Source organism: Schistocerca nitens, chromosome 6, assembly GCF_023898315.1.
Source record: "Schistocerca nitens isolate TAMUIC-IGC-003100 chromosome 6, iqSchNite1.1, whole genome shotgun sequence".
Lineage (NCBI taxonomy): Eukaryota > Metazoa > Arthropoda > Insecta > Orthoptera > Acrididae > Schistocerca > Schistocerca nitens.
In genome coordinates, this window is record NC_064619.1 from 767,074,483 (window position 1) to 767,093,755 (window position 19,273).

Sequence of the window (19,273 nt, forward strand, 5' to 3'; positions counted from 1 at the left end):
AGTCTTCCAACTGTCTATGATTTGAGCGAGTCCTGTATCACCAGTTTTACATTCCGATGCACCTCTGCAGGTTTCCTGTATCCCTTGGACCTTCACAGTGACGATGAAACACAGAAATTGCATAGAAATTAAATATAAAAGACACAATGGCGACTTAAGTACAAGAAAACTGAGTTTTCTAAGGGTCTATGTTATGAGCGCTTCCTGTGTCACCAGTTTTACATTTCGATGCACCTCTGCAGGCATACTGTATCCCATGGACCTTCACAGTGACGATGAAACACAGAAATTGCATCGGAATTAAATGTAAAAGACACAATGCCGACTTAAGTTCAAGAAAACTGAGTCTTCTTAGGGTCTATGTTATGAGCGCTTCCTGTGTCACCAGTTTTACATTCCGATGCACCTCTGCAGGTATACTGTTTCCCTTCGACCTTCCCATTGACGATGAAACACAGAAATTGCATCGGAATTAAAAATAAGAGACACAATGCAGACTTAAGGACAGGAACGCTGAGTCTTCCTACTGTCTATGTTTTGAGCATTTCCTGTGTTACCAGTTTTACATTCCGATGCACCTCTGCAGGTTTACTGTATCCCTTGGATCTTCCCAATGACGATGAAACACAGAAATTTCATCGGAATTAAATAGAAGAGACACAATGCCGACTTAAGTACTGGAAGATTGAGTCTTCCTACTGCCTATGTTTTGAGCGTTTCCGTGCGTCACCAATTTTACATTCCGATGCACCTCTGCAGGTTTACTGTATCCATTGGACCTTTCCATTGACGATGAAACACAGAAATAGCATCGGAATTAAATATAAGAGACACAATGCCGAATTAAATACAGGAGCCGGCCGCGGTGGTCTAGCGGTTCTGGCGCTGCAGTCCGGAGCCTCGGGACTGCTACGGTCGAGGGTTCGAATCCCGCCTCGGGCATGGGTGTGTGTGATGTCCTTAGGTTAGTTAGGTTTAAGTAGTTCTAAGTTCTAGGGGACTTATGACCTAAGATGTTGAGTCCCATAGTGCTCAGAGCCATTTGAAGCATTTTTTAAATACAGGAAGGCTGAGTCTTCCTACTTTTTATGTTTTGAGCGGTTCCTGTTTCACCAGTTTTACATTCCGATGCACCTCTGCAGGTTTACTGTATCCCTTGGATTTTCCCATTGACGATGAAACACAGAAATTGCATCGGATCTAAATATAAGAGACACAATGCCGACCTAAGTACAGAAACATTGAGTCTTCCTACTGTCTATGTTTTGAGCGTTTCCTGTGTCACCTGTTTTACATTCCGATGCACCTCTGCAGGTATACTGTTTCCCTTTGACCTTCCCATTGACGATGAAGCTCAGAAATTGCATCGGAATAAAATATAAGAGACACCATGCCGACTTAAGTAAAGGAAGACTGAGTCTTCCTACTGTCTATGATTTGAGCGAGTCCTGTATCACCAGTTTTACATTCCGATGCACCTCTGCAGGTTTCCTGTATCCCTTGGACCTTCACAGTGACGATGAAACACAGAAATTACATCGGAATTAAATATAAAAGACACAATGGCGACTTAAGTACAAGAAAACTGAGTTTTCTAAGGGTCTATGTTATGAGCGCTTCCTGTGTCACCAGTTTTACATTCCGATGCACCTCTGCAGGTATACTGTATCCCTTGGACCTTCACAGTGACGATGAAACACAGAAATTGCATCGGAATTAAATATAAAAGACACAATGCCGACTTAAGTACAAGAAAACTGAGTCTTCTTAGGGTCTATGTTATGAGCGCTTCCTGTGTCACCGGTTTTACATTCCGATGCACCTCTGCAGGTATACTGTTTCCCTTCGACCTTCCCATTGACGATGAAACACAGAAATTGCATAGGAATTAAAAATAGGAGACACAATGCCGACTTAGGTACAGGAAGGCTGAGTCTTCCTACTGTCTATGTTTTGAGCGTTTCCTGTGTCACCAGTTTTACATTCCGATGCACCTCTGCAGGTTTACTGTATCCCTTGGATCTTCCCATTGATGATGAAACACAGAAATTGCATCGGAATTAAATATAAGAGACACAACGCCGACTTAAGTACAAGAAAACCTAGTCTTCTTACTGTCTATGTTTTAAGAGTATCCAGTGTCACCAGTTTTACATTTTGATGCACCCCTGCAGGTTTACTGTGTCCCTTGGACCTTCCCATTGGCGATGAAACACAGAAATTGCATCGGAATTAAATATAATAGACACAATGACGTCCTAAGTACAGGAAGAGTGTGTCTTTCTATTGTCTATGTTTTGAGCGTTTCCTGTGTCACCAGTTTTACATTCCGATGCACCTCTGCACGTTTACTGTATCCATTGGACCTTCCCATTGACGATGAAACACAGAAATTGAATCGGAATTAAATAGAAGAGACACAATGCCGACTTAAGTACAGGAAGATTGAGTCTTCCTACTGTCTATGTTTTGAGCGTTTCCTGTGTCACCAGTTTCTCATTCCTATGAACCTCTGCAGGTTTACTGTATCCCTTGGATTTTCACAGTGACGATGAAACACTGATATTGCATCGGAATTAAATATAAGAGACACAATGCCGACTTAAGTACAAGAAAACGGAGTCTTCTTAAGGTCTATGTTTTGACCGTTTCCCGTGTCAACAGTTTTACATTCCGATGCACCTCTGCAGGTTTACTGTGTTCCTAGGACCTTCCCATTGACGATGAAGCTCAGAAATTGCAACGGAATTAAATATAAGAGACACAACGCCGACATAAGTACAAGGAAACTGAATCTTCTCACGGTCTATGTTTTTAGCGTTTCCTGTGTCACCAGTTTTACATTCCGATGCACCTCTGCAGGTTTACTGTATCCATTGGACCTTCCCATTGACGATGAAACACAGAAATTGAATCGAAATTAAATATAAGAAACACAATGCCGACTTAAGTACAGGAAAACTCAGTCTTCTTAGGGTGCATGTTATGAGCGCTTCCTGTGTCAACAGTTTTACATTCCGATGCACCTCTGCAGGGTTACTGTATCCCTTGGACCTTCCCATTGACGATGAAACACATAAATTGCATCGGATTAAATATAAGAGACACAATGATGACTTAAGTAGAGGAAGGATGAGTCTTCCTACTGTCTATGCTTTGAGCATTTCCTGTGTAACCAGTTTTACATTCCAATGCACCGCTGCAGGTTTACTGTATCCCATGGATCTTCCCATTGACGATGAAACACAGAAAATGCATCGGAATTAAATATAAGAGACAAAAGGACGACTTAAGTGCAGGAAGATAGAGTCTTCCTACGGTCTATGATTTGAGCATTTCCTGCGTCACCAATTTTACATTCCGATGCACCTCTGCAGGTTTACTGTATCCATTGGATCTTCCCATTGAAGATGAAACACAGAAATAGCATCGGAAATAATATAAGAGACACAATGCCAACTTAAGAACAGGAAGGCTGAGTCTTCCTACTGTCTATGTTTTGAGCGTTTCCTGTGTCACCAGTTTTACATTCCGATGCACCTTTGCAGGTTTACTGTATCCTTTGGATCTTCGCATTGACGATGAAACACAGAAATTGCATCTGAATTAAATGTAAGAGACACAATGCCGACGTAAGTACAGGAACATTGAGTCTTCCTACTGTCTATGTTTTGAGCGTTTCCTGCGTCACACGTTTTACATTCCGATGCACCTCTGCAGGTTAACTGTATCCATTGGACCTTCCCATTGACGATGAAACACAGGAATTACATTGGAATTAAATATAAGAGACACAACGCCGATATAAGTACAAGAAAACTGAGTCTTCTTACGGTCTATGTTTTGAGCGTTTCCAGTGTCACCAGTTTTAAATTCTGATGCACCTCTGCAGGTTTACTGTCTCCCTTGGACCTTCCCATTGACGATGAAAAACAGAAATTGCATCGGATTTAAATATAAGAGACACAATGACGTCATAAGTACAGGAAGACTAAGTCCTCCTAATGTCTATGTTTTGAGCGTTTCCTGTGTCACCAGTTTTACATTCCGATGCACCTCTGCATGTTTACTGTATCCCTTGGACCTTCACAATGACGATGAAACACAGAACTTGCATCGGAATTAAATATAAGAGACACAATGCTGCCGACATATTACAGGACGACTGAGTCTTCCTACTGTCTATGCTTTGAGCGTTTCCTGTGTCACCAGTTTTACATTCCGATGCACCTCTGCAGGTTTTCTGTATCCATTGGACCTTCACAGTGACGTTGAAACACAGACATTGCATCGGAATTAAATATAAGAGACACAATGTCGACTTAAGTACAGGAAGAGTGTGTCTTTCTACTGTCTATATTTTGTGCGTTTCCTGTGTCACCAGTTTTACATTCCGATGCACCTATGCAGGTTTACTGTATCCATTGGACCTTCCCATTGACGATGAAACACAGAAATTGCATCGGAATTAAATATAAGAGATACAACGCCGACTTAAGTACAAGAAAACTGAGTCATCTTACGGTGTATGATTTGAGCGTTACCTTTGTCACCAGTTTTACATTCCAAGACACCTCTGCAGGTTCACTGTATCCCTTGGACCTTCCCATTGACGATGAAACACAGAAATTGCATCGGAATTAAACATAAAAGACACAATGGCGACTTAAGTACAAGAGAACTGAGTTTTCTAAGGGTCTATGTTATGAGCGCTTCCTGTGTCACCAGTTTTACATTCCGATGCACCTCTGCAGGTATACTGTATCCCTTGGACCTTCACAGTGACGATGAAACACAGAAATTGCATCGGAATTAAAAATAAAAGACACAATGCCGACTTAAGTACAAGAAAACTGAGTCTTCTTAGGGTCTATGTTATGAGCGCTTCCTGTGTCACCGGTTTTACATTCCGATGCACCTCTGCAGGTATACTGTTTCCCTTCGACCTTCCCATTGACGATGAAACACAGAAATTGCATAGGAATTAAAAATAGGAGACACAATGCCGACTTAGGTACAGGAAGACTGAGTCTTCCTACTGTCTACGTTTCGAGCATTTCCTGTGTCATCAGATTTACATTTTGATGCACCTCTACAGGTTTACTGTATCCCTTGGATCTTCACTGTGACGATGAAACACAGAAATTGCATCGGAATTAAATATAGGAGACACAATGACGACTTAAGTACAAGAAAACTAAGTCTTCTTACGGTCTATGATTTGAGCACTTCCTGTGTCACCAGTTTTACATTCCGATGCACCTGTGCAGCTTTACTGTATCCCTTGGACCTTCCCATTGACGATGAAACACAGAAATAGCATCGGAATTAAATATAAGAGACACAATGCCGACTTAAGAACAGGGAGGCTGAGTCTTCCTACTGTCTATGTTTTGAGCGTTTCCTGTGTCACCAGTTTTACATTCCGATGCACCTCTGCAGGTTTACTGTATCCCTTGGATCTTCCCATTGACGATGAAACACAGAAATTGCATCGGAATTAAATATAAGAGACACAACGCCGACTTAAGTACAAGAAAACCTAGTCTTCTTACTGTCTATGTTTTAAGAGTATCCAGTGTCACCAGTTTTACATTTTGATGCACCCCTGCAGGTTTACTGTGTCCCTTGGACCTTCCCATTGGCGATGAAACACAGAAATTGCATCGGAATTAAATATAATAGACACAATGACGTCCTAAGTACAGGAAGAGTGTGTCTTTCTATTGTCTATGTTTTGAGCGTTTCCTGTGTCACCAGTTTTACATTCCGATGCACCTCTGCAGGTTTACTGTATCCATTGGACCTTCCCATTGACGATGAAACACAGAAATTGAATCGGAATTAAATAGAAGAGACACAATGCCGACTTAAGTACAGGAAGATTGAGTCTTCATACTGTCTATGTTTTGAGCGTTTCCTGTGTCACCAGTTTCTCATTCCTATGAACCTCTGCAGGTTTACTGTATCCCTTGGACTTTCACAGTGACGATGAAACACTGATATTGCATCGGAATTAAATATAAGAGACACAATGCCGACTTAAGTACAAGAAAACGGAGTCTTCTTAAGGTCTATGTTTTGACCGTTTCCCGTGTCACCAGTTTTACATTCCGATGCACCTCTGCAGGTTTACTGTGTTCCTAGGACCTTCCCATTGACGATGAAGCTCAGAAATTGCAACGGAATTAAATATAAGAGACACAACGCCGACATAAGTACAAGGAAACTGAATCTTCTCACGGTCTATGTTTTTAGCGTTTCCTGTGTCACCAGTTTTACATTCCGATGCACCTCTGCAGGTTTACTGTATCCATTGGACCTTCCCATTGACGATGAAACACAGAAATTGAATCGAAATTAAATATAAGAAACACAATGCCGACTTAAGTACAGGAAAACTCAGTCTTCTTAGGGTGTATGTTATGAGCGCTTCCTGTGTCAACAGTTTTACATTCCGATGCACCGCTGCAGGTTACTGTATCCCTTGGACCTTCCCATTGACGATGAAACACATAAATTGCATCGGATTAAATATAAGAGACACAATGATGACTTAAGTAGAGGAAGGATGAGTCTTCCTACTGTCTATGCTTTGAGCATTTCCTGTGTAACCAGTTTTACATTCCAATGCACCGCTGCAGGTTTACTGTATCCCATGGATCTTCCCATTGACGATGAAACACAGAAAATGCATCGGAATTAAATATAAGAGACAAAAGGCCGACTTAAGTGCAGGAAGATAGAGTCTTCCTACGGTCTATGATTAGAGCATTTCCTGCGTCACCAATTTTACATTCCGATGCACCTCTGCAGGTTTACTGTATCCATTGGATCTTCCCATTGAAGATGAAACACAGAAATAGCATCGGAAATAATATAAGAGACACAATGCCAACTTAAGAACAGGAAGGCTGAGTCTTCCTACTGTCTATGTTTTGAGCGTTTCCTGTGTCACCAGTTTTACATTCCGATGCACCTTTGCAGGTTTACTGTATCCTTTGGATCTTCGCATTGACGATGAAACACAGAAATTGCATCTGAATTAAATGTAAGAGACACAATGCCGACGTAAGTACAGGAACATTGAGTCTTCCTACTGTCTATGTTTTGAGCGTTTCCTGCGTCACACGTTTTACATTCCGATTCACCTCTGCAGGTTAACTGTATCCATTGGACCTTCCCATTGACAATGAAACACAGGAATTACATTGGAATTAAATATAAGAGACACAACGCCGATATAAGTACAAGAAAACTGAGTCTTCTTACGGTCTATGTTTTGAGCGTTTCCAGTGTCACCAGTTTTAAATTCTGATGCACCTCTGCAGGTTTACTGTCTCCCTTGGACCTTCCCATTGACGATGAAAAACAGAAATTGCATCGGATTTAAATATAAGAGACACAATGACGTCATAAGTACAGGAAGACTAAGTCCTCCTAATGTCTATGTTTTGAGCGTTTCCTGTGTCACCAGTTTTACATTCCGATGCACCTCTGCATGTTTACTGTATCCCTTGGACCTTCACAATGACGATGAAACACAGAACTTGCATCGGAATTAAATATAAGACACACAATGCTGCCGACATATTACAGGACGACTGAGTCTTCCTACTGTCTATGCTTTGAGCGTTTCCTGTGTCACCAGTTTTACATTCCGATGCACCTCTGCAGGTTTTCTGTATCCATTGGACCTTCCCATTGACGATGAAACACAGAAATTGCATCGGAATTAAATATAAGAGATACAACGCCGACTTAAGTACAAGAAAACTGAGTCATCTTACGGTGTATGATTTGAGCGTTTCCTTTGTCACCAGTTTTACATTCCAAGACACCTCTGCAGGTTCACTGTATCCCTTGGACCTTCCCATTGACGATGAAACACAGAAATTGCATCGGAATTAAATATAAGAGACACAATGCCGACTTAGGTACAGGAAAACTGAGTCTTCCTACTGTCTACGTTTTGAGCATTTCCTGTGTCATCAGATTTACATTTTGATGCACCTCTACAGGTTTACTGTATCCCTTCGATCTTCACAGTGACGATGAAACACAGAAATTGCATCGGAATTAAATATAGGAGACACAATGCCGACTTAAGTACAAGAAAACTAAGTCTTCTTACGGTCTATGATTTGAGCACTTCCTGTGTCACTAGTTTTACATTCCCATGCACCTCTGCAGCTTTACTGTATCCCTTGGACCTTCCCACTGACGATGAAACACAGAAATAGCATCGGAATAAAATATAAGAGACACAATGCCGACTTAAGAACAAGAAGGCTGAGTCTTCCTACTGTCTATGTTTTGAGCGTTTCCCGTGTCACCAGTTTTACATTCTAGATGCACCTCTGCTGGTTTACTGTATCCCTTGGATCTTCCCATTGACGATGAAACACAGAAATAGCATCGGAATTAAATATAAGAGACACAACGCCGACTTAAGTACAAGAAAACTGAGTCTTCTTACGGTCTATGTTTTGAGCGTTTCCAGTGTCACCAGTTTTACATTTTGATGCAACCCTGCAGGTTTACTGTGTCCCTTGGACCTTCCCATTGACGATGAAACACAGAAATTGCATCGGAATTAAATATAAGAGACACAATGACTTCTTAAGTACAGGAAGAGTGTGTCTTTCTAGTGTCTATGTTTTGAGCGTTTCCTGTGTCAGCAGTTTTATATTCCGATGCACCTCTGCAGGTTTACTGTATCCATTGGACCTTCCCATTGGCGATGAAACACAGATATTGCATAGGAATTAAATATAAGTGACACCATGCCGACTTAAGTATAGGGAGACGGAGTCTTCCTACTGTCTATGTTTTGAGCGTGTCCTGGGTCACCAGTTTTACATTCCGATGCACCTCTGCAGGTTTAGTGTATTCCTTGGACATTCCCATTGGCGTGAAACTCAGAAATGGCATCGGAATTAAATATAAGAGACACAATGCCGATTGATGTACAGGAAGACTGAGTCTTCCTACTGTCTATCTTTTGAGCGTTTCCTGTGTCACCAGTTTTACATTCCGATGCACCTCTGAAGGTTTACTGTATCCCTTGGACATTCACAGTGACGATGAAACACAGAAATTGCATCGGAATTAAATATAAGAGACACAATGGTGACTTAAGTACAGGAAGACTGAGTCTTCCTACTGTCTATGTTTTGAGCGTTTCTTGTGTCATCGGTTTTACATTCCGATGCACCTCCGCAGGTTTACTGTATCTCTTGGACCTTCACAGTGACGATGAAACACAGAAATTGCATCAAATTAAATATAAAAGATACAATGCCGACTTCAGTACAAGAAAACTGAGTCTTCTTAGGGCCTAAGTTTTGACCGCTTCCTGTGTCACCAATTTTACATTCCTATGCACCTCTGCAGGTTTACTGTATCCCTTGGACCTTCCCATTGACGACGAAACACAGAAATTGCATCGGATTTAAATATAAGAGACACAATGCCGACTTAAGTACAGGAAGACTGAGTATTCCTACTGTCTATGTTTTGAGCATTTCCTGTGTCACCAGTTTTACATTCCGATGCACATCTGCAGGTTTACTGTATCCCTTGGATCTTCCCATTGACGATGAAACACAGAAATTGCAACGGAATTAAATAGAAGGGACACAATGCCGACTTAAGTACAGGAAGATTGAGTCTTCCTACTGCCTATGTTTTGAGCGTTTCCTGCCTCACCAATTTTACATTCCGATGCACCTCTGCAGGTTTACTGTATCCAATGGACCTTCCCATTGACGATGAAACACAGAAATAGCATCGGATTAAATATAAGAGACACAATGCTGACTTAAGAACAGGAAGGCTGAGTCTTACTACTGTCTATGCTTTGAGCGTTTCCTGTGTCACCAGTTTCACATTCCTATGAACCTCTGCAGGTTTACTGTATCCCTTGGACTTTCACAGTGACGATGAAACACAGATATTGCATCGGAATTAAATATAAGAGACACAATGCCGACTTAAGTACAAGAAAACGGAGTCTTCTTAAGGTCTATGTTTTGACCGTTTCCCGTGTCACCAGTTTTACATTCCGATGCACCTCTGCAGGATTACTGTGTTCGTAGGACCTTCCCATTGACGATGAAGCTCAGAAATTGCAACGGAATTAAATATAAGAGACACAACGCCGACATAAGTACAAGGAAACTGAGTCTTCTCACGGTCTATGTTTTTAGCGTTTCCTCTGTCACCAGTTTTACATTACGATGCACCTCTGCACGTTTACTGTATCCATTGGACCTGCCCCTTGACGATGAAACACAGAAATAGGATCGGAATTAAATATAAGAGACACAATGCTGACTTAAAAACAGGAAGGCTGAGTCTTCCTACTGTCTATGTTTTGAGCGTTTCCTGTGTCACCAGTTTCACATTCCGATGAACCTCTGCAGGTTTACTGTATCCCTTGGAATTTCACAGTGACGATGAAACAAAGATATTGCATCGGAATTAAATATAAGAGACACAATGCCGACTTAAGTACAGGAAGACTGAGTATTCCTACTGTCTACGTTTTGATCGTTTCCTGTGTCACCAGTTTTACATTCCGATGCACCTCTGCAGTTATACTGTTTCCATTGGACCTTCCCATTGACGATGAAACACAGAAATAGCATCGGAATTAAATATAAGAGTCACAATGCCGACTTAAGAACAGGAAGGCTGAGTCTTCTCACGGTCTATGCTTTTAGCGTTTCCTGTGTCACCAGTTTTACATTCCGATGCACCGCTGCCGGTTTACTGTATCCTTTGGATCTTCGCATTGACGATGAAACACAGAAATTGCATCGGAATTAAATATAAGAGACACAATGCCGACGTGAGTACAGGAACATTGAGTCTTCCTACTGTCTATGTTTTGAGCGTTTCCTGCGTCACACGTTTTACATTCCGATGCACCTCTGCAGGTTTACTGTATCCATTGGACCTTCCCATTGACGATGAAACACAGGAATTACATTGGAATTAAATATAAGAGACACAACGCCGTCGTAAGTACAAGAAAACTGAGTCTTCTTACGGTCTATGTTTTGAGCGTTTCCAGTGTCACCAGTTTTAAATTCTGATGCACCTCTGCAGGTTTACTGTCTCCCTTGGACCTTCCCATTGGCGATGAAACACAGAAATTGCATCGGAATTAAATATAAGAGACACAATGGCGTCATAAGTACAGCAAGACTTAGTCTTCCTACTGTCTATGATTTGAGCGTTTCCTGTGTCACCAGTTTTACATTCCGATGCACCTCTGCATGTTTACTGTATCCCTTGGACCTACACAGTGACGATGAAACACAGAAATTGCATCGGAATTAAATATAAGAGACACAATGCGACTTAAGTACAGGAAGACTGAGTCTTCCTACTGTCTATCCTTTGAGCGTCTCCTGTGTCACCAGTTTTACATTCCGGTGCACCTCTGCAGGTACACTGTTTCCTTTCGACTTTCCGATTGACGATGAAACACAGAAATTGCTTCGGTATTAAATAGAAGAGACACAATGTCGTCTTAAGTACAGGAAGAGTGTGTCTTTCCATTGTCTATGATTTGAGCGTTTCCTGTGTCACCAGTTTTACATTCCGATGCACCTCTGCTGGTTTACTGTATCCATTGGACCTTCCATTGACGATGAAACACAGAAATTGCATCGGAATTAAATATAAAAGACACAACGCCGACTTAAGTACAGGAAAACTGAGTCTTCTTACGGTCTATGTTTTGAGCATTTTCTGTGTCACCAGTTTTACATTCCGATGCACCTCTGCAGGTTTACTGTGTTGCTAGGACCTTCCCATTGACTATGAAGCGAAGAAATTGTATCGGAATTAAAAATAAGAGACACAACGCCGACATAAGTACAAGGAAACTGAGTCTTCTCACGGTCTATGTTTTTAGCGTTTCCTGTGTCACCAGTTTTACATTCCGATGCACCTCTGCAGGTTTGCTGTATCCATTGGACCTTCCCATTGACGATGAAACACAGAAATTACATCGAAATTAAATATAAGAGACACAATGCCGACTTAAGTACAGGAAGACTGAGTCTGCCTACTGTGTATGTTTTGTGCGTTTCCTGTGTCACCAGTTTTACATTCCGATGCACCTCTGCAGGTTTACTGTATCCCTTGGACCTTCACAGTGACGGTGAAACACAGAAATTGCATCGGAATCAAATATAAGAGACACAATGATGACTGAAGTACAGGAAGACTGAGTCTTCCTACTGTCTATGTTTTGAGCGTTTCCTGTGTCACCAGTTTTACATTCCGATGCACCTCTGCAGGTTTAATGTATCCGTCGGACCTTCACAGTGACGATGAAACACAGAAATTGCATCGGAATTAAATATAAGAGACACAATGCCGACTTAAGTACAGAATGACTGTGTCTTCCTACTGTCTAGGTTTTGAGCGTTTCCTGTGTCACCAGTTTTACATTCCGACGCACCTCTGCAGGTTTACTGTATCCCTTGGACCTTCCCATTGACATTGAAACACAGAAATTACATCGGAATTAAATAAAACAGACACAATGCCGACTTAAGAACAGGAAGGATGAGTCTTCCTACTGTCTATGTTTTGAGCATTTCCTGTGTCACCAATTTTACATTCCGATGCACCGCTGCAGGTTTACTGTATCCCTTGGATCTTCCCATTGACGATGAAACACAGAAATTGCATCGGAATTAATTATAAGAGATACAATGCCGACTTAAGTACAGGAAGATAGAGTCTTCCTACGGTCTATGATTTGAGCGTTTCCTGCGTCACCAATTATGCATTCCGATGCATCTCTGCAGGTTTACTGTATCCATTAGACATTCCCATTGAAGATGAAACACAGAAATAGCATCGGAATTAAATATAAGAGACACAATGCCGACTTAAGAACTGGAAGGCTGAGTCTTCCTACTGTCTATGTTTTGAGCGTTTCCTGTGTCACCAGTTTTACATTCCGATGCACCTTTGCAGGTTTACTGTATCCCTTGGATCTTCGCATTGACGATGAAACACAGAAATTGCATCGGAATTAAATATAAGAGACACAATGCCGACGTAAGTACAGGAACATTGAGTCTTCCTACTGTCTATGTTTTGAGCGTTTCCTGCGTCACACGTTTTACATTCCGATGCAACTCTGCAGGTTTACTGTATCCATTGGACCTTCCCATTGACGATGAAGCTCAGAAATTGCATCGGAAATAAATATAAGAGACACATCACCGACTTAAGTACAAGAAAACTAAGTCTTCTTACGGTCTATGATTTGAGCGTTTCCTGTGTCACCAGTTTAACATTCCGATGCACCTCTGCAGGTTTACTGTATCCATAGGACCTTCCCATTGACGATGAAACACTGAAATGGCATCGGAATTAAATATAAGAGACACCATGCCGACATAAGTATAGGGAGACTGAGTCTTCCTACTGCCTATCTTTTGAGCGTGTCCTGGGTCACCAGTTTCACATTCCGATGCACCTCTGAAGGTTAACTGTATCCCTTGGACATTCACAGTGACGATGAAACACAGAAATTGCATCGGAATTAAATATAAGAGACACAACGCCGTCTTAAGTACAAGAAAACTGAGTCATCTTACGGAGTATGATTTGAGCGTCTACTTTGTCACCAGTTTTACATTCCAAAGCACTTCTGCAGGTTCACTGGATCCCTTGGACCTTCCCATTGACGATGAAACACAGAAATTCCATCGGAATTAAATATAAGAGACACAATGCCGACTTAGGTACAGGAAGACTGAGTCTTCCTTCTGTCTACGTTTTGAGCATTTCCTGTGTCATCAGTTTTACATTTTGATGCACCTCTGCAGGTTTACTGTATCCCTTGGATCTTCACAGTGACGATGAAACACAGAAATTGCATCGGAATTAAATATAAGAGACACAATGACGACTTAAGTACAAGAAAACTGAGTCTTCTTAGGGTCTATGTTATGAGCGCTTCATGTGTCACCAGTTTTACATTCCGATGCACCTCAGCAGGCATACTGTATCCCTTGGACCTTCCCATTGACGATGAAACACAAAAATTGCATTGGAATTAAATATAAGAGACACAATGCCTACTTAAGTACAGAAAGACTGAGTCTTCCTACTGTCTATGTTTTGAGCGTTTCCTGTGTCACCAGTTTTAAATTCCAATGCACCTCTGCAGGATTACTGTATCCCTTGGACCTTCTCAGTGACGATGAAACACAGAAATTGCATCAAATAAAATATAAGAGATACAATGCCGACTTCAGAACAAGAAAACTGAGTCTTCTTAGGGCCTAAATTTTGACTGCTTCCTGTGTCACCAATTTTACATTCCTACGCACCTCTGCAAGTTTACTGTATCCCTTGGATTTCACAGTGACGATGAAACACAGAAATTGCATCGGAATTAAATATAAGAGACACAATGACGACTTAAGTACAAGAAAACTTAGTCTTCTTAGGGTCTATGTTATGAGCGCTTCCTGTGTCACCAGTTTTACATTCCAATGGACTTCTGCAGGTTCACTGTATCCCTTGGACCTTCCCATTGACGATGAAACACAGAAATTCCAGCGGAATTAAATATAAGAGACACAATGCCGACTTAGGTACAGGTAGACTGAGTCTTCCTTCTGTCTACGTTTTGAGCATTTCCTGTGTCATCAGTTTAACATTTTGATGCACCTCTGCAGGTTTACTGTATCCCTTGGATCTTCACAGTGACGATGAAACACAGAAATTGCATCGGAATTAAATATAAGAGACACAATGACGACTTAAGTACAAGAAAACTGAGTCTTCTTAGGGTCTATGTTATGAGCGCTTCCTGTGTCACCGGTTTTACATTCCGATGCACCTCAGCAGGCATACTGTATCCCTTGGACCTTCCCATTGACGATGAAACACAGAAATTGCATTGGAATTAAATATAAGAGACACAATGCCTACTTAAGTACAGAAAGACTGAGTCTTCCAACTTTCTATGTTTTGATCGTTTCCTGTGTCACCAGTTTTACATTCCGATGCACCTCTGCTGGTTTACTATATCCCTTGGATCTTCCCATTGACGATGAAACACAGATATTGCATCGGAATTAAATAGAAGAGACATAATGCCGACTTAAGTACAGAAAAACTGAGTCTTCTTAAGGTCTATGTTTTGAGCGTTCCCCGTGTCACCAGTTTCACATTCCGATGCACCTCTGGAGGTTTACTGTGTTCCTAGTTCCTTCCCATTGACGATGAAGCTCAGAAATTGCATCGGAATTAAATATAAGGGACACAACGCCGACATAAGTACAAGGAAACGGAGTCTTCTCACGGTCTATGTTTTTAGTGTTTCCTGTGTCACCAGTTTTACATTCCGATGCACCTCTGCAGGTTTACTGTATCCATTGGACCTTAACATTGACGATGAAACACAGAAATTGCATCGAAATTAAATATAAGAGACACAATGCCTACTTAAGTACAGGAAGACTGAGTCTTCCTACTGTCTATGTTTTGAGCGTGTCATGTGTCACCAGTTTTACGTTCCGATGCACCTCTGCAGGTTTACTGTATCCTTGGACCTTCCCATTGGCGATGAAACACATAACTCGCATCGGAATTAAATATAAGAGACACAATGCCGACTGAAGTACAGGAAGACTGAGTCTTCCTACTGTCTATGTTTTGTGCGTTTCCTGTGTCACCAGTTTTACATTCCGATGCACCTCTGCAGGTTTACTGTATCCCTTGGACCTTCACAGTGACGATGAAACACAGAAATTGCAAAGGAATTAAATATAAGAGACACAATGATGACTGAAGTACAGGAAGATTGAGTCTTCCTACTCTCTATGTTTTGAGCGTTTCCTGTGTCACCAGTTTTACATTCCGATGCACCTCTGCAGGTTTACTGTATCCATAGGACCTTCCCATTGACGATGAAACACAGAAATGGCATCGGAATTAAATATAAGAGACACCATGCCGACATAAGTATAGGGAGACTGAGTCTTCCTACTGTCTATCTTTTGAGCGTGTCCTGGGTCACCAGTTTCACATTCCGATGCACCTCTGAAGGTTAACTGTATCCCTTGGACATTCACAGTGACGATGAAACACAGAAATTGCATCGGAATTAAATATAAGAGACACAACGCCGTCTTAAGTACAAGAAAACTGAGTCATCTTACGGTGTATGATTTGAGCGTCTACTTTGTCACCAGTTTTACATTCCAATGCACTTCTGCAGGTTCACTGTATCCCTTGGACCTTCCCATTGACGTTGAAACACAGAAATTCCATCGGAATTAAATATAAGAGACACAATGCCGACTTAGGTACAGGAAGACTGAGTCTTCCTTCTGTCTACGTTTTGAGCATTTCCTGTGTCATCAGTTTTACATTTTGATGCACCTCTGCAGGTTTACTGTATCCCTTGGATCTTCACAGTGACAATAAACACAGAAATTGCATCGGAATTAAATATAAGAGACACAATGACGACTTAAGTACAAGAAAACTGAGTCTTCTTAGGGTCTATGTTATGAGCGCTTCATGTGTCACCAGTTTTACATTCCGATGTACCTCAGCAGGCATACTGTATCCCTTGGACCTTCCCATTGACGATGAAACACAAAAATTGCATTGGAATTAAATATAAGAGACACAATGCCTACTTAAGTACAGAAAGACTGAGTCTTCCTACTGTCTATGTTTTGAGCGTTTCCTGTGTCACCAGTTTTAAATTCCAATGCACCTCTGCAGGTTTACTGTATCCCTTGGACCTTCTCAGTGACGATGAAACACAGAAATTGCATCAAATAAAATATAAGAGATACAATGCCGACTTCAGAACAAGAAAACTGAGTCTTCTTAGGGCCTAAGTTTTGACTGCTTCCTGTGTCACCAATTTTACATTCCTACGCACCTCTGCAAGTTTACTGTATCCCTTGGATTTCACAGTGACGATGAAACACAGAAATTGCATCGGAATTAAATATAAGAGACACAATGACGACTTAAGTACAAGAAAACTTAGTCTTCTTAGGGTCTATGTTATGAGCGCTTCCTGTGTCACCAGTTTTACATTCCAATGCACTTCTGCAGGTTCACTGTATCCCTTGGACCTTCCCATTGACGATGAAACACAGAAATTCCAGCGGAATTAAATATAAGAGACACAATGCCGACTTAGGTACAGGTAGACTGAGTCTTCCTTCTGTCTACGTTTTGAGCATTTCCTGTGTCATCAGTTTTACATTTTGATGCACCTCTGCAGGTTTACTGTATCCCTTGGATCTTCACAGTGACGATGAAACACAGAAATTGCATCGGAATTAAATATAAGAGACACAATGACGACTTAAGTACAAGAAAACTGAGTCTTCTTAGGGTCTATGTTATGAGCGCTTCCTGTGTCACCGGTTTTACATTCCGATGCACCTCAGCAGGCATACTGTATCCCTTGGACCTTCCCATTGACGATCAAACACAGAAATTGCATTGGAATTAAATATAAGAGACACAATGCCTACTTAAGTACAGAAAGACTGAGTCTTCCAACTTTCTATGTTTTGATCGTTTCCTGTGTCACCAGTTTTACATTCCGATGCACCTCTGCTGGTTTACTATATCCCTTTGATCTTCCCATTGACGATGAAACACAGATATTGCATCGGAATTAAATAGAAGAGACATAATGCCGACTTAAGTACAGAAAAACTGAGTCTTCTTAAGGTCTATGTTTTGAGCGTTCCCCGTGTCACCAGTTTCACATTCCGATGCACCTCTGGAGGTTTACTGTGTTCCTAGTTCCTTCCCATTGACGATGAAGCTCAGAAATTGCATCGGAATTAAATATAAGGGACACAACGCCGACATAAGTACAAGGAAACGGAGTCTTCTCACGGTCTATGTTTTTAGTGTTTCCTGTGTCACCAGTTTTACGTTCCGATGCACCTCTGCAGGTTTACTGTATCCCTTGGACCTTCACAGTGACGATGAAACACATAAATTGCATCGGAATTAAATATAAGAGACACAATGCCGACTGAAGTACAGGAAGACTGAGTCTTCCTACTGTCTATGTTTTGTGCGTTTCCTGTGTCACCAGTTTTACGTTCCGATGCACCTCTGCAGGTTTACTGTATCCTTGGACCTTCCCATTGGCGATGAAACACATAACTCGCATCGGAATTAAATATAAGAGACACAATGCCGACTGAAGTACAGGAAGACTGAGTCTTCCTACTGTCTATGTTTTGTGCGTTTCCTGTGTCACCAGTTTTACATTCCGATGCACCTCTGCAGGTTTACTGTATCCCTTGGACCTTCACAGTGACGATGAAACACAGAAATTGCAAAGGAATTAAATATAAGAGACACAATGATGACTGAAGTACAGGAAGATTGAGTCTTCCTACTCTCTATGTTTTGAGCGTTTCCTGTGTCACCAGTTTTACATTCCGATGCACCTCTGCAGGTTTAATGTATCCCTCGGACCTTCACAGTGACGATGAAACACATAAATTGCATCGGAATTAAATATAAAAGACATAATGCCGACATAAGTACAAGAAAACTCAGTCTTCTTAGGGTGTATGTTATGAGCGCTTCCTGTGTCACCAGTTTTACATTCCGATGCACCTCTGCAGGGTTACTGTATCCAATGGACCTTCCCATTGACGATGAAACACAGAAATAGCATCGGAATTAAATATAAGAGACACAATGCCGACTTAAGTACAGGAAGGATGAGTCTTCCTACTGTCTATGTTTTGAGCATTTCCTGTGTCACCAGTTTTACATTCCGATGCACCGCTGCAGGTTTACTGTATCCCTTGGATCTTCCCATTGACGATGAAACACAGAAATTGCATCGGAATTAAATATAAGAGACACAATGCCGACGTAAGTACAGGAAGATAGTGTCTTCCTACGGTCTATGATTTGAGCGTTTCCTGCGTCACCAATTTTACATTACGATGCACCTCTGCAGGTTTACTGTATCCATTGGACCTTCCCATTGAAGATGAAACACAGAAATAGCATCGGAATTAAATATAAGAGACACAATGCCGACTTAAGAACAGGAAGGCTGAGTCTTCTTACTGTCTACGTTTTGAGCTTTTCCTGTGTCACCAGTTTTACATTCCGATGCACCTTTGCAGGTTTACTGTTTCCCTTGAATCTTCGCATTGACGATGAAACACCGAAATTTCATCGGAATTAAATATAAGAGACACAATGCCGA